Source organism: Neovison vison, chromosome 13 (assembly GCF_020171115.1).
Source record: "Neovison vison isolate M4711 chromosome 13, ASM_NN_V1, whole genome shotgun sequence".
Lineage (NCBI taxonomy): Eukaryota > Metazoa > Chordata > Mammalia > Carnivora > Mustelidae > Neogale > Neogale vison.
The window spans coordinates 44,317,480-44,329,519 of record NC_058103.1 but is presented as its reverse complement, the minus strand read 5'-3'; the positions used below and the strand labels follow the sequence as shown (position 1 = coordinate 44,329,519).

At 40.5% G+C, this 12,040-nt stretch overlaps 1 protein-coding gene across 5 annotated transcripts in view; it reads left to right on the top strand.

The window, feature by feature from the left end:
* FBXO34 (F-box protein 34) overlaps positions 1–12,040 on the top strand; it is an 84,379-nt gene that overhangs the window by 64,269 nt on the left and 8,070 nt on the right. The window contains exon 1 of one of the 5 annotated variants that reach the window (XM_044229749.1): positions 2,863–2,987. The exons of 3 other annotated variants lie outside the window; for them this stretch is intronic. The gene's annotated coding sequence lies outside the window, so the exon portion shown is untranslated. Of the gene's footprint in view, positions 1–2,862; positions 2,988–5,650; positions 5,781–12,040 lie in introns of those variants that run through there. One more of the 5 variants, XM_044229750.1, reaches the window with a different exon arrangement.

Genomic DNA, 12,040 nt, shown 5'->3' with positions numbered 1-12,040 from the left:
ATTTTTTTAAAAGATTTTATTTATTTGACAGAAAGAGATCACAAGTAGGCAGAGGGGTAGGGGGAAGCAGGCTCCCTGGGATCATGACCTGAGCCGAAGGCAGAAGCTTAATCCACTGAGCCACCTAGGTGCCCCTGTTATTTTTCTTTTATGTGATCTTAAAACATCAAGCCTTAACCCCTGAGTTTCTTATATTTATCCCATTGTTGTGGGCTGAATTGCAAGCTGCTCCCCTCTTCACATGTTGAAGTGTTACCTGGGAATGTGATTGAATTTGCAGAGAGGGCTTGTGTGTGTGTGTGTGTGTGTGTTTAAAAGATCTTATTTATTTGAGAGAAAGAGAGAAAGCAGGAGCAGGTGGAGGGGCAGAAGGAGAAGCAGGCTTCCCACCAAGCAGGGAGCCCAGATATATATACAATGCTGGGCTTGATCCCAGGATTCTGGGATCATGATCTGAGACGAATAAAGTCAGAAGCTTAACCAACTGAGCCACCCAGGTGCCCCAGGAGAGAGGTCTTTTACAGAGGTGATCAAGGGGACACCTGGGTGGCCCAGTCATTTATGTGTCTGATTTTTTTTTATCTCAGCTCGGGTCTTGATCTCTGGGCTTGTGAGTTCAAGCCTGCTGTTGGGCTCCTCACTGTGTGTGGACCCTATTTTTTTTTTTTTTTTAAGTGAGTAAGTTAAAAGAAGTGGACAGGTTGGGCCTTAGTCTAATTTAACTGGTGTCTTTAGAGAAAAGAGGAATTTTGAATATAAGAGAAAGACACCAGAGGCATGTGTACCCAGAGGAAAGATCCTATGACGATACAGTGAAAAGGTAGCCATCTATGCAAAGAAGAAAGGCCTTAGGAAAAAAACAAAAACCCAAAACAAAACCCACTGTCACCTTGATCTTGGGCTTTTAGCCTCCAGAACTGTGAAAAGTAACTTTTCTGTTGTTTAAGCCATGCAGTCCATGGCTTTTGTATCACAGCTCAAGCAAACTGACACACTCATGATGAGGTGGTAGTTGAGTGTCAATAAGAAATACAGCAAGGTTACTATTTCTTTTTGCCCCAGTGCATTTATGGGGTAATGATGAGATGTTGTGTATAGCTTCAGATAATCTAGTACTGGAAAGAGATGGTAGGATCTATGAAATCTAAATATAATAGATATTAATATTTTTATTCTTTTGGCCTTATTCTTGATTATTTTGTAGTTTCCCATTTGCCTGTGGTTATATTTTAATGTCATATCTTCTGTTCTCTACCACTTCTCATTCGTTGGAACTAATTTTTATAATTAAGTCTATTATAGATCAATACGAGAGTAGTGCTGTATGTATTCTCCTGTGTGTTCTGTACAGTCATTCCAGCTCAGCCTTATTCTCCGGGAATATCATCTGACTCCAGCCTCTGTTCCAGACTGTCGTATTTGCATTCACTTTTTGAAGTTTCTCTTTGCCAGAAATAGAATTTGAGTGCTCCTAGTGATGTCTGCCTTTATTCTGCACATTTTTAAATTTGCAGATTAATCAAAAGCAAAGGGATCCATATATATTTCTCAAGTTTGCCAGGAGGTCAGGAATTCTGTCGGTTGTCTTCATGCTGAAGCCCCAAGGTCTAGTCTAACACTTAAAGGGAAGTTAAGTATTTTAATAAATGAATAGTTTTATTTTAGGTAGGTTATCAAATTTGGGCACCCAGAACTGAACCCATAACCCAAATTCTTCTTCCTCTCACAGTTAGACTTCAGTCTTCATGTCTGACATTGAGAATAAGCTTAGTGGTAGTGAGTGCCGCATCCCTGTGTTCCTCATTGGCTTCCCCGTCCTCATTTCCTAATGTGGTAGGTAAGAGCAGACTTTTGACTCCTAACTTCGAACATCCAGACTTCTTTTTTTTTTTTTTTTTTAAAGATTTTATTTATTTATTTGACAGAGAGGGATCACAGTAGACAGAGAGGCAGGCAGAGAGAGAGAGAGAGAGAGGGGGGGAAGCAGGCTTCCTGCTGACCAGGGAGCCCAATGCGGGACTCGATCCCAGGACCCTGAGATCATGACCTGAGCTGAAGTCAGAGGCTTAACCCACTGAGCCACCCAGGTGCCCCAGAACATCCAGACTTCTTGATGTGCTTGCTGCAAGCTTCTTAAACTCCCTCTGCTTTAGATTTTTCATGTACGATGAGAGATAATAAGGGTATGCACTTGTTAGGTTTTAGGGGGATTGTGAGCTTTGAACAGTGTTTGGCACAGTAAACATTTTAGAGCTGTTAGAGCTATTATTATTCTAGAAGTGAAAACAGATTTTTCGCATCTCACTTATTTGTATCTTTTATCTCTATGTCTACATTTCTTTCTTTCATTTTAAACAACAGAACTTTTGCCCATAAGACTGGCATGATTTTCCCTGGTAGTGGCAGTGTAAATTAGCTCTACTAGAAAGTGGTTGGGCAAGGTATACCCAGTCATAAAAACAGTCACACTCTGACTCAGGAATTCCACTTCTGGGAATCTTCTGTGCCTAAGAGAGTGCATCTGTGAAGTTTACATTATAACCTCCAGGGTTGGGTGGAATAGTTTATTAAATTCTGGCACTTAGACATTTACAGTTGATTGGTTTCCAGACCATGTAGTAACATGGAAAATATTCGTGATGAAAAGTATAACATTTTATGTATAATATGATTACAGCCATGTTAAGTAAATACATACTTCCAGGAATTTCAGAGGATAGGACATATAAGAGCCCTTTTAACCCTCTTGACTTGTCGGATTCTGGATTTATGTAAAGCTGGTGCTGAAGGCCCAAAGTTTACCCTGTAATTGAGAGTTCTATATACCTTGTTTGTAAACCACTATCTTTCTTGTTTGGCTTTAGCAATTCCAGGCTTAATCAAATTCTGCAGAACTGAATGGACATGGGGATATAAAGGCGAAGACAGACCCTCTGTATACTCAAGGGATAGTTTATATGAGATTTAAGACAAGTGCATAAACTCTGGTATGTGATTTTTTGTCCAATAATAAGACAGTTTGGGCTCCTGGTGCCTAATGATTTGTGCATGTATGTTTGTGTAGTTAGTGTGTGTGTGTGTGTGTGTGTGTGTGTGTGGTATAGTATAGATTTGTCACATTTACTTTTGGGGAATACTCATTTTTAACACCAGGATTTAAGTTGGCTTTGGTAAACTCAAAAAACAGGCCGTAGAACAGCAACTTTTACAGTTTTCTTTTGACCATAAGCCTCATTTCTTTGTAAAGTGTACTTAGAACAGCCAGTGCATAGACTGCCATTTCAGTCTGGGTTCAACAGATCCTAGGGGAATGTGATAGAAAGAAGAGTAATTCCTGAACAGTTGGGCACAGGGCTGTGGCTTAGGCTTTATTTCTTCTGTAAATACCATGGGCCCTGTTTCTGAAGTAATTCCCCCACCCCTTCCACCTCACCCAGGATTGCTGGGTGATTATTATTTTAATTTAATTTAATTTTACTTTTTTGGTGTCCCAAGATTCATTGTTTATGCACCACACCCAGTGCTCCATGAAATAGAGGCTTGCCACATATTTTGTCTGCATTGATACTGCAAACAGTTTTGGTTGGTGCATTAATATTTGTTACCCTGAATTTTTACTTTTTTGCCTCTTTTTTTCTTTCCTTAGGGATAAGCCATTTTAAAATTCATTTACACATCAGGGGCCAGCCTCTGCCCAATAGGCTGTTGTGGTACTTTGCTCAAGATCAAGGCCCAACACAGGGTACATGTATGTTGGCAGACTTGTGGTGTGCTGTTGCATATACACTCTAGATTTTGTGCTGTTCTTTGATTTTTCATATCAAACTTTATTTTGCATCTGATGGATTGTTGAACTGTGTTTGTGGTTGGCCTTAAAATCTTTAAAATTTATTTCCTAGGAGAGTTGACGTCTTTATGTCCAAGTTATATTTGGCCAAATAGGATCTATGTTAAAGCTCTGATCAGTTCTTTGAAAGGACTGCATTACTTTCAAAGAAAGTATTGCCTTAAAAATATGTTACATTTATATAAAATGTATATATGGAAGAATGCTTTCAAAGTAAAAAGTATCAGGTCACTCAAGGAATAAAATTTTGCTATGTGAGAGGGTAGAGATTTTCTTTTCCAATGTTTTCTTTAAGAACTATTAGAATAGGAAAATAAGGTTTTAACAGGAAAGCTGAATATCTGAAAAATCTATGGAGGTGAAATTTTTATGGTAATGTTCAATGTACTTTTCAATATATAATCAGTGATTGGGGGGCACTAAACTTTATTGGGTTTCATTGGATTTTGATGTTCATTCTAGTGGGAGCTACCAAATTGTAAATTTCTCATCAGCTCAGGTAACAATGAATTATGATACACCAGAGTTAGGTGTTTGGCATTATGTCACAGGAGCAATAGGAAATAACTTTGTAAACCGTTAACTGGATTAATATAAACATAGTAAGCTTAACAAATCGTAATATTTCAGTTTGTCTCTATCTGCAGCTGTTACTTAATAAATCAGAATAGCCTGAGAAGCGTTCTTTCCTCTAGCCTCCTCTCCCCCTTCTTCTCTACTCCAGGAAAAGGGGAAAGGAGGATCCATGTAAACTGATCACTCAGTATTTTGCAGTACTGTGAAACTATTAGGTATTTATTGCTTCTATTGTGATCACAATAGAAGGGCAAAGTAGTAAGTAGTGGCTACCCTTCCCAACTTGTAATACTCCTTTTTGGTATGTTTTAGATACTTTATTGTCCCATCAGGCTTATCGTACACTTTTGTTTTGGGGAAGTTAGCTTTTTAAAATTTTTAAATATTTCATTTATTTGAGATAGAACACAAGCAGAGAGAAGGGTCAGAGGGAGAGGGAGAAGCAGACTCCCCACTGAGCAGGGAGCCCCCAGGGCTCCATCCTGATATGACCTGAGCTGAAGGCAGATGCTTAACTGACTGAGCCACCCAGGCACCCCCTTGGGAAGTTAGCTTTGTTTGGTCTTTAATCATGATACAGAATCTATATTAGATAACCATGAAGCATGTATGTGCTGTATTTCCTGTTCTTCCTCACTGAGTACTTCAGCTCCTTGCCACTCCCCAGGGACATCACTGGAACCCACAGCAAGCAGGGATGGTGTACCCGGCGAGAGGTCCTATTCCTTGTGACCCCAGGTGATGACTGAGCCCAGGGTTGATCGAGGACTTCCGGTAGCAACAGCATTGTGACATGAACAAGGGTCTATCATCCTTAGAGCTGTGGTTTGAGCATCTTATTTTTGTTCATTTGATTTTTTGGTGGGGGATGCGGTATCAGAGTTCAGAGGGAGTTATGTTTTCTTGATTAACATGATTTTCCAGGTGTTGCATCCAGGACACAGGGGCAACCTCAGCCTTAAACTTTGTTTCTGCTCCTACCCCCGGATCTCCAGGCAGCAGGGGGAGGGTCTGGCTACCCTCTGCCCAGCCACCCTATTGTAAGGAAACTCCATCAGAAATTCAACTGGCTTCCAAACTGGGGGGGGGAAATTGTGAATTCTAAGAATGGTGAAAGCTGTGAGCAGTGAGTTCTGGAAAACTATGCATGTGCTTCCAAAAGCTAATCTCTTTATTGCTCCGTATCTTTGAACAGACAGTAAAGGATTTTTCAATTAAATTGTGCACTGTTAACCATCTAGCCCTCCCCAGGTGAAGTTCAGAGATCCCATGAGATGGCTTTAGAGATGTTCCCTGAAAAAAAGGAGTGAACTCTCTCCCCCGAGAATGTTAGTCCTCCACCCGCAATATTTTGGAGGTCAGTTTGAGAATTACTGTCTTTTCTGTCTTAGTTTGTTCAGGGTTTTTGTTTTGTTTTGTTTTTGTTAAGAAACTCAGTGGGCGTTGGATGCATTCTGTCAGTGTTTAGAGGCCTATGAAGAGAAGTCCTTTCTTATGCCTCCACCTGTATTCATTCCCTCCTGGTCTTGGAACTTTTTCTACTTTAATAGCCATAGAAGTCATTTCTACATATTTTAGATTATATGGCTTCTTATGTGATATGGTATGTCTGCTTTAATTCATTACAGATCTGTGTTAGGTTTTATGTGGCACTGAAGAAAAACTGACCCAATTTGAAAGACAAAAAGCTCTTTGAATAGATGCTGTGAGAATTATTTAATTTTATTTGTGTCATAATTGGACCTAGTTTTTTTAATATTTTTTGTAGCAAGGAAAATAGATCCAGGAGACTCTTACCTAATTCTCATCCTAATTCCACCACTATCTAGTTGTGGGGCTTCAAAAGTCATTATAATAGCTTTATTGCTTCATTTGCAAAAACAAAGATTTCATTATGTATACATTCAGTGTTCTGCTGGATTTGCTAATCATAAAAAGAAGTTGGTTTTAAGATGTTCTCTGAAGTTTTGTTTTTTTTTTTTTTAAAGACTTTTTGAGAAACTCAGCAGAAGCAGGGTGGGAGGGAGAGGGAGAAGGAGAAACAGACTCCCTGCTGAGCAGGAATACCCATGCGGGGCTCAATCCTGGGCTCAAGCCTAGGACCTGGAGATCATGACCTGAGCCAAAGGCAGATGCTTAACTATCTGAGACACCCAGGCACCACTCTCTGGAAGCTTTTACATTTTTAAAAAAAATTTTTATTTTTTAAAGATTTTATTTATTTATTCGACAGACAAAGATCACAAGTAGGCAGAGAGGCAGGCAGAGAGAGGAGGAAGCAGGCTCCCTGCAGAGCAGAGAGCCTGATGCTGGGCTCTATCCCAGGACCCTGGAATCATGACCTGAGCCAAAAGTAGAGGCTTTAACCCACTGAGCCACCCAGGTGCCCCAGCTTTTACATTTTTAAAGAAACAGTGAATTTACTTACTGTATACTTTTATCCCCTCTAATGGTATCATGGGAATGGTCTTTCAAGGACTGGTCTATTTTAATTCCGCTGGTCTTTTTAAGTAGGTTCCATGCGTGTGGGGCTTGAACTCAGGATCTTGAGATCAAGAGTTGCATGCCCTACTGACTGAGTCAGCCAGGCACCCCTCCTCTGGCCTTTTGTAAAGGAAGAGTGGCTCTTACTATTCTTTTTCTTCTTCTTTTTTTTTTTTAAAGGTTTTATTTGAGAGGGAGAGACAGAACATGGGTATGTGGAGAGAGGGGCAGAAGGGGAAGGAGAAGGAAAGGGAGAGAATCTTAAGCATACTCCGTGCTAAACGTGGAACAGGACATGGGGCTTAATCTCACGTGGGTTAAGACCTGAAATCATGACCTGAGCCAAACATTTAATGGGCTGAGCCACCCAGGCACCCACCCCCATTACTATTCTAGTAAAAGTTGACTCCTTTTTGGAGTGCATTCCTGTACCTTTAATGAAGCGGAAAGAAACAGGAAATATCTTCTAACCTGTTTTGATAGGCAAAGCTATATACTAAGAGTGACAAGTTAGAAAACAGGCATCTGCTTTTGATTTTTAGGCTTCCTGTTAGCACTAAGCCTATTTTATTAGCAGTGGGAGAAATCTCATCCTTTCTCCTGTTCTGATCCCATGTTGCCATTGTCATTGGTCAAGTCTGCCGCCCCCAGACTAAAGTTAGTATGATTCTTTAAACTTTGGGATTTATCCAAGCACTTTTTTCTTCAAAGTTAAATTCTCTTCCATGGTTCCATTTTGGGATTGTATACTTTGTTTAAAGGTGAGAGTTTTTCTAGCTTTTTAAAGCTGAAAACAGAAGTTAGAGTCTAAAAAGGGGGCGCCTGGGTGGCTCAGTCGGTTAAGTGGCTGCTCAGGTCATGATCCCAGGGTTCTGGGGTTGAGCCCCACATCGGGCTCCCTGCTCAGTGGGGAGCCTGCTTCTCTCTCTCCCTCTGCTGCTCTGCCTACTTGTGCTCACTCTCTCTGTCAAATCAATCAATCTATCTATTTATTTAAAAAAAAAAGAGTTTAAAGGAATACTGGAATTATTTGAAAACAATTTTGGCCTTCAGTGGAGGAAAGTTGTTCAAGTTTTAATTGATTCGTTGTTATATCTTACCTTATTCCTGGAAAGGATTAAGGTGACAGGTGCATACAAAGACTTTCTCCTTCACAGCCATGCTTTGTGAAGGAGTTGCTAAGGTTCACTTTATCACCTTCGAGTCACAACTTCACCATGAACTTCTGGCTCTGCCCTACTCACCCACTGTAGTTCGTACAGGGGAACAGCAGAAGTCTCCTTCAGTTTTTCTAGGCCAGACCTGTGTCAGTCTGTCTACTAGATATCTGTCTTGCAGACAGCACTTTTTTTTTTTTTTTAAAGATTTTATTTATTTATTTGACAGAGAGAGATCATAAGTAGGCAGAGAGGCAGGCAGAGAGAAAGGGGGAAGCAGGCTCCCTGCTGAGCAGAGAGCCCGATGTGGAGCTCGATCCCAAGACTCTGGGATCATGACCTGAGCCGAAAGCAGAGGCTTTAACCCACTGAGCCACCCAGGCGCCCCGCAGACAACACTTTTTAAAACCAAACTTACCAGGGGTGCCTGGGTGGCTCAGTGGGTTAAGCCTCTGCCTTTGGCTCAGGTCATGATCTCAGGGTCCTGGGGTTGAGCCCCATGTTGGGCTCTCTGCTTGGTGGGGAGCCTGCTTCCTCCTCTCTCTCTGCCTGCTTCTCTGCCTGCTTGTCAGATAAATAAATAAAATCTTTAAACAAACCCAAACAAAAACAACCAAAGTTCCCTCTCTTCCCCTGCTCCAAAATGCTTAGCCACGTTTTTCACTATCTCAGTAAAAGGTGCCACTCTTCATCCAGTTGCTGAAACTATAAGCTGAGGACCCATCCTTGATACCTCTCCCTCAACCTCCACTTAAAACCAGCAGGTAAAGTTACTGTCTGTTGTTGCTTATTAATCCATTTACTTGTTGTCTCTCTGCTCACAGCACCTTAGCTGGACTGTTTCTCACTTACCTCAGTTTCCTAAAAGCCTCATCTACTTTTGGACCTCTTAGGACTTTGTGTATCCTCTTTTAGGGCTCAGCTTAGAAAATCAGGGATTCCCTGACCTATTTATTTCTGTACCCTCAAGACTAAGCTTGGTATTGGTAGTTCCATCTCGTACCTTCCTACACCCCTTCCATCTGTGTGTTGTCCTCCCCACCCCCATACATGGGCTCTCCCAGCACCCATACTCTCTTCATAAACACACGTCACATTCTATTGTAATTGCTTATTGACTTTCCTGTCGTCTTAAGGGCAGTGATTAGGTCTTACTTACAAATTGCACAAGTAATATCCAGCCCAGAGTGTTCAGTAAATTCCTTATAATCAGTAGATAGTCGGAAATGGGTGGTGGTTAGTATGAAAACAATGTTGAAGCTGTTACGTTAGTTTTATTGTTCTGGTTGCTTTAAAATTTGCATTTTAAGTGCTATGGTTGGCCTTCATCTACTACTGGGTCCTATAGTAGTGGTTCTGTGCATAAGCTCCCAAAGTGTGAAGTATGGTAGGGCAAAGTGGAAGTGAAGCTGATAGGTGGGCTGGGTAGGTTCCACTTCTCATTCCATCAGTAAAGAGGTTAGGCTTTCTTGTAAGTAGCAATCATGTAGCAGAGATAGGATGGCTGCTTAAACCAGGGCACTTGTGCCATAAATGAAGAAGAGGTAGCATTTTATTTATTTATTTATCTATCTATTTATTTATTTTGGGGGGCTGTAACTTTTTAAAAATTAATATATAATGTATTATTTGTTTCAGGGGTACAGGTCTGTGATTCATCAGTCTTACACAATTCACAGCACTCACCATAGCACATACCCTCCCCAGGGTCCATAACCCAACCACCCCATCCTTCCTATCCCCTTCCACTCCAGCAATCCTCAGTTTGTTTCCTGAGATTGAGTCTCTTATGGCTTGTCTCCCTCTCTGGTTTTGTCTTGTTTCATTTTTCCCTCCCTTCCCCCATGATCCTCTGTCTTGTTTCTCAAATTCTTCATTACAGTGAAATCACATGATAGTTTCCTCCTCTTCAGTTGACCTATTTCGCTTAGCATTATATCCTCTAGTTCCACTGATGTCATTGGAAATGGCAGGATTTCATTTTTTGATGGCTACATAATATTCCACTGTATATATGTACCACATCTTCTTTATATATTCATCTGTTGATGGACATCTAGGCTCTTTCCATAGTTTGGCTATTGTGAACATTGCTGCTATAAACATTGGGGTGCAGGTGCCCCTTCGGATCACTACCTTTGTATCTTTGGGGTAAATACCCAGTAGTGTAATTGCTGGGTCATAGGTTCGCTCTATTCTCAACTTTTTGAGGTACTGCCATACTGTTTTCCGGATTGGCTATACCAGCTTGCATTCCCACCAGTATCGGAGGGTTCCACTTTCTTTGCATCCTCGCCAACATCTGTCAATTCCTGACTTGTTAATTTTAGCCATTGTAACTGGTATGAGGTGGTATCTCATTGAGGTTTTGATTTGTATTTCCCTGATGCCGAGTGATACTGAACACTTTTTCATGTGTCTGTTGGCCATTTGAATGTCTTCTTTGCAGAAATGTCTGTTCATGTCTTCTGCCTATTTTTTGATCATATTATTTGTTCTTTGGGTGTAAGTTCTTAATAGATTTTGGATACGAGCCCTTTATCTTATTTGTCATTTGCAAATATCTTCTCCCATTCTGTTGGTTGTCTTTTGGTTTTGTTGACTGTTTCTTTGCTGTGCAAAAGCTTTTGATCTTGATGAAGTCCCAGTAGTTCATTTTTGCCCTTGCTTCCCTTACCTTTGGTGATGTTTCTAGGAGGAAGTTGCTGTGGCTGAGGTCGAAGAGGTTGCTGCCTCTGTTCTCCTCAAGGATTTTGATGGATTCCTGTCTTACATGTAGTTCTTCCATTCGTTTGAGTCTTTTTGTGTGTGTGATGTAAGGAAGTGATCCAGTTTCATTCTTTTGCATGTGGCTGTCCCCAATTTTCCCAACACCATTTGTTGAAGAGACTTTCTTTTTTCCATTGGGCATTCTTTTCCTGCTTTGCCAAGATTAATTGATCATAGAGTTGAGGGTCCATTTCTAGGCTCTCTATTCTGTTCCATTGATCTGTGTGTCAGTTTTTGTGCCAGTACCGTACTGTCTTGATGATGACAGCTTTGTAATAGAGCTTGAAGTCTGGAATTGTGATGCCACCAGATTTGGTTTTCTTTTTCAACATTCTTCTGGCTATTCGGGGTCTTTTCTGGCTCCATACAAATGTTAGGATTATTTGTTCCATTTCTTTGAAAAAAGCTGATGGTATTTGGATAGAGATTGCATTAAATGTGTAGATCACTGTAGGTGTCACAGGCATTTTCACAGTATTTGTTCTTATAATCCATTATTATGGAACATTTTCCCATTTTTGTGTCTTCCTCAATTTCTTTCATGGGTGTTCTGTAGTTTTCTGAGTACAGATTCTTTGCCTCTTTGGTTAGATTTTTTCCTAGGTGTCTTACAGTTTTGGGTGCAATTGTAAATGAGATTGACTCTTTGATTTCTCTTTTCTTCTGTCTTGTTGTTGCTGTATAGAAATGTAACTGATTTCTGTGCATTGATTTTATATCCTGACACTTTACTGAATCCCTCTATGAGTTCCAGCAGTTTGGAGTGGAACCTTTTGGGTTTTCCACATAAAGTATAATACCATCTGCAAAGAGTGAGAGTTTACTTCTTTGCCGATTCAGATGCCTTTTATTTGTTTTTGTTGTCTGATTGCTGAGGCTAGGACTTCTAGTATTCTGTTGAATAGCAGTGGTCATAGTGGACAGCTCTACCGTGTTCCTGACTTTAGAGAAAAGCTCTCAGTTTTTCCCCATTGAGACTGATATTTGCTATAGGCTTTTCCCATATGGGAATGATATTGCGGTATGTTCCATCTTTCCCTCTCTTTGAAGAGTTTTGATCAAGAAAGGATGCTGTATACTGTCAAATGTTTTTTCTGCATCTATTGAAAGGATTGTATGGTTCTTGTTCTTTCTTGTATTAATGTATTGTATCATATTGATTGACTTGCAGATATTGAACCAACCTTTGAGCCCAGGAATAAATCCC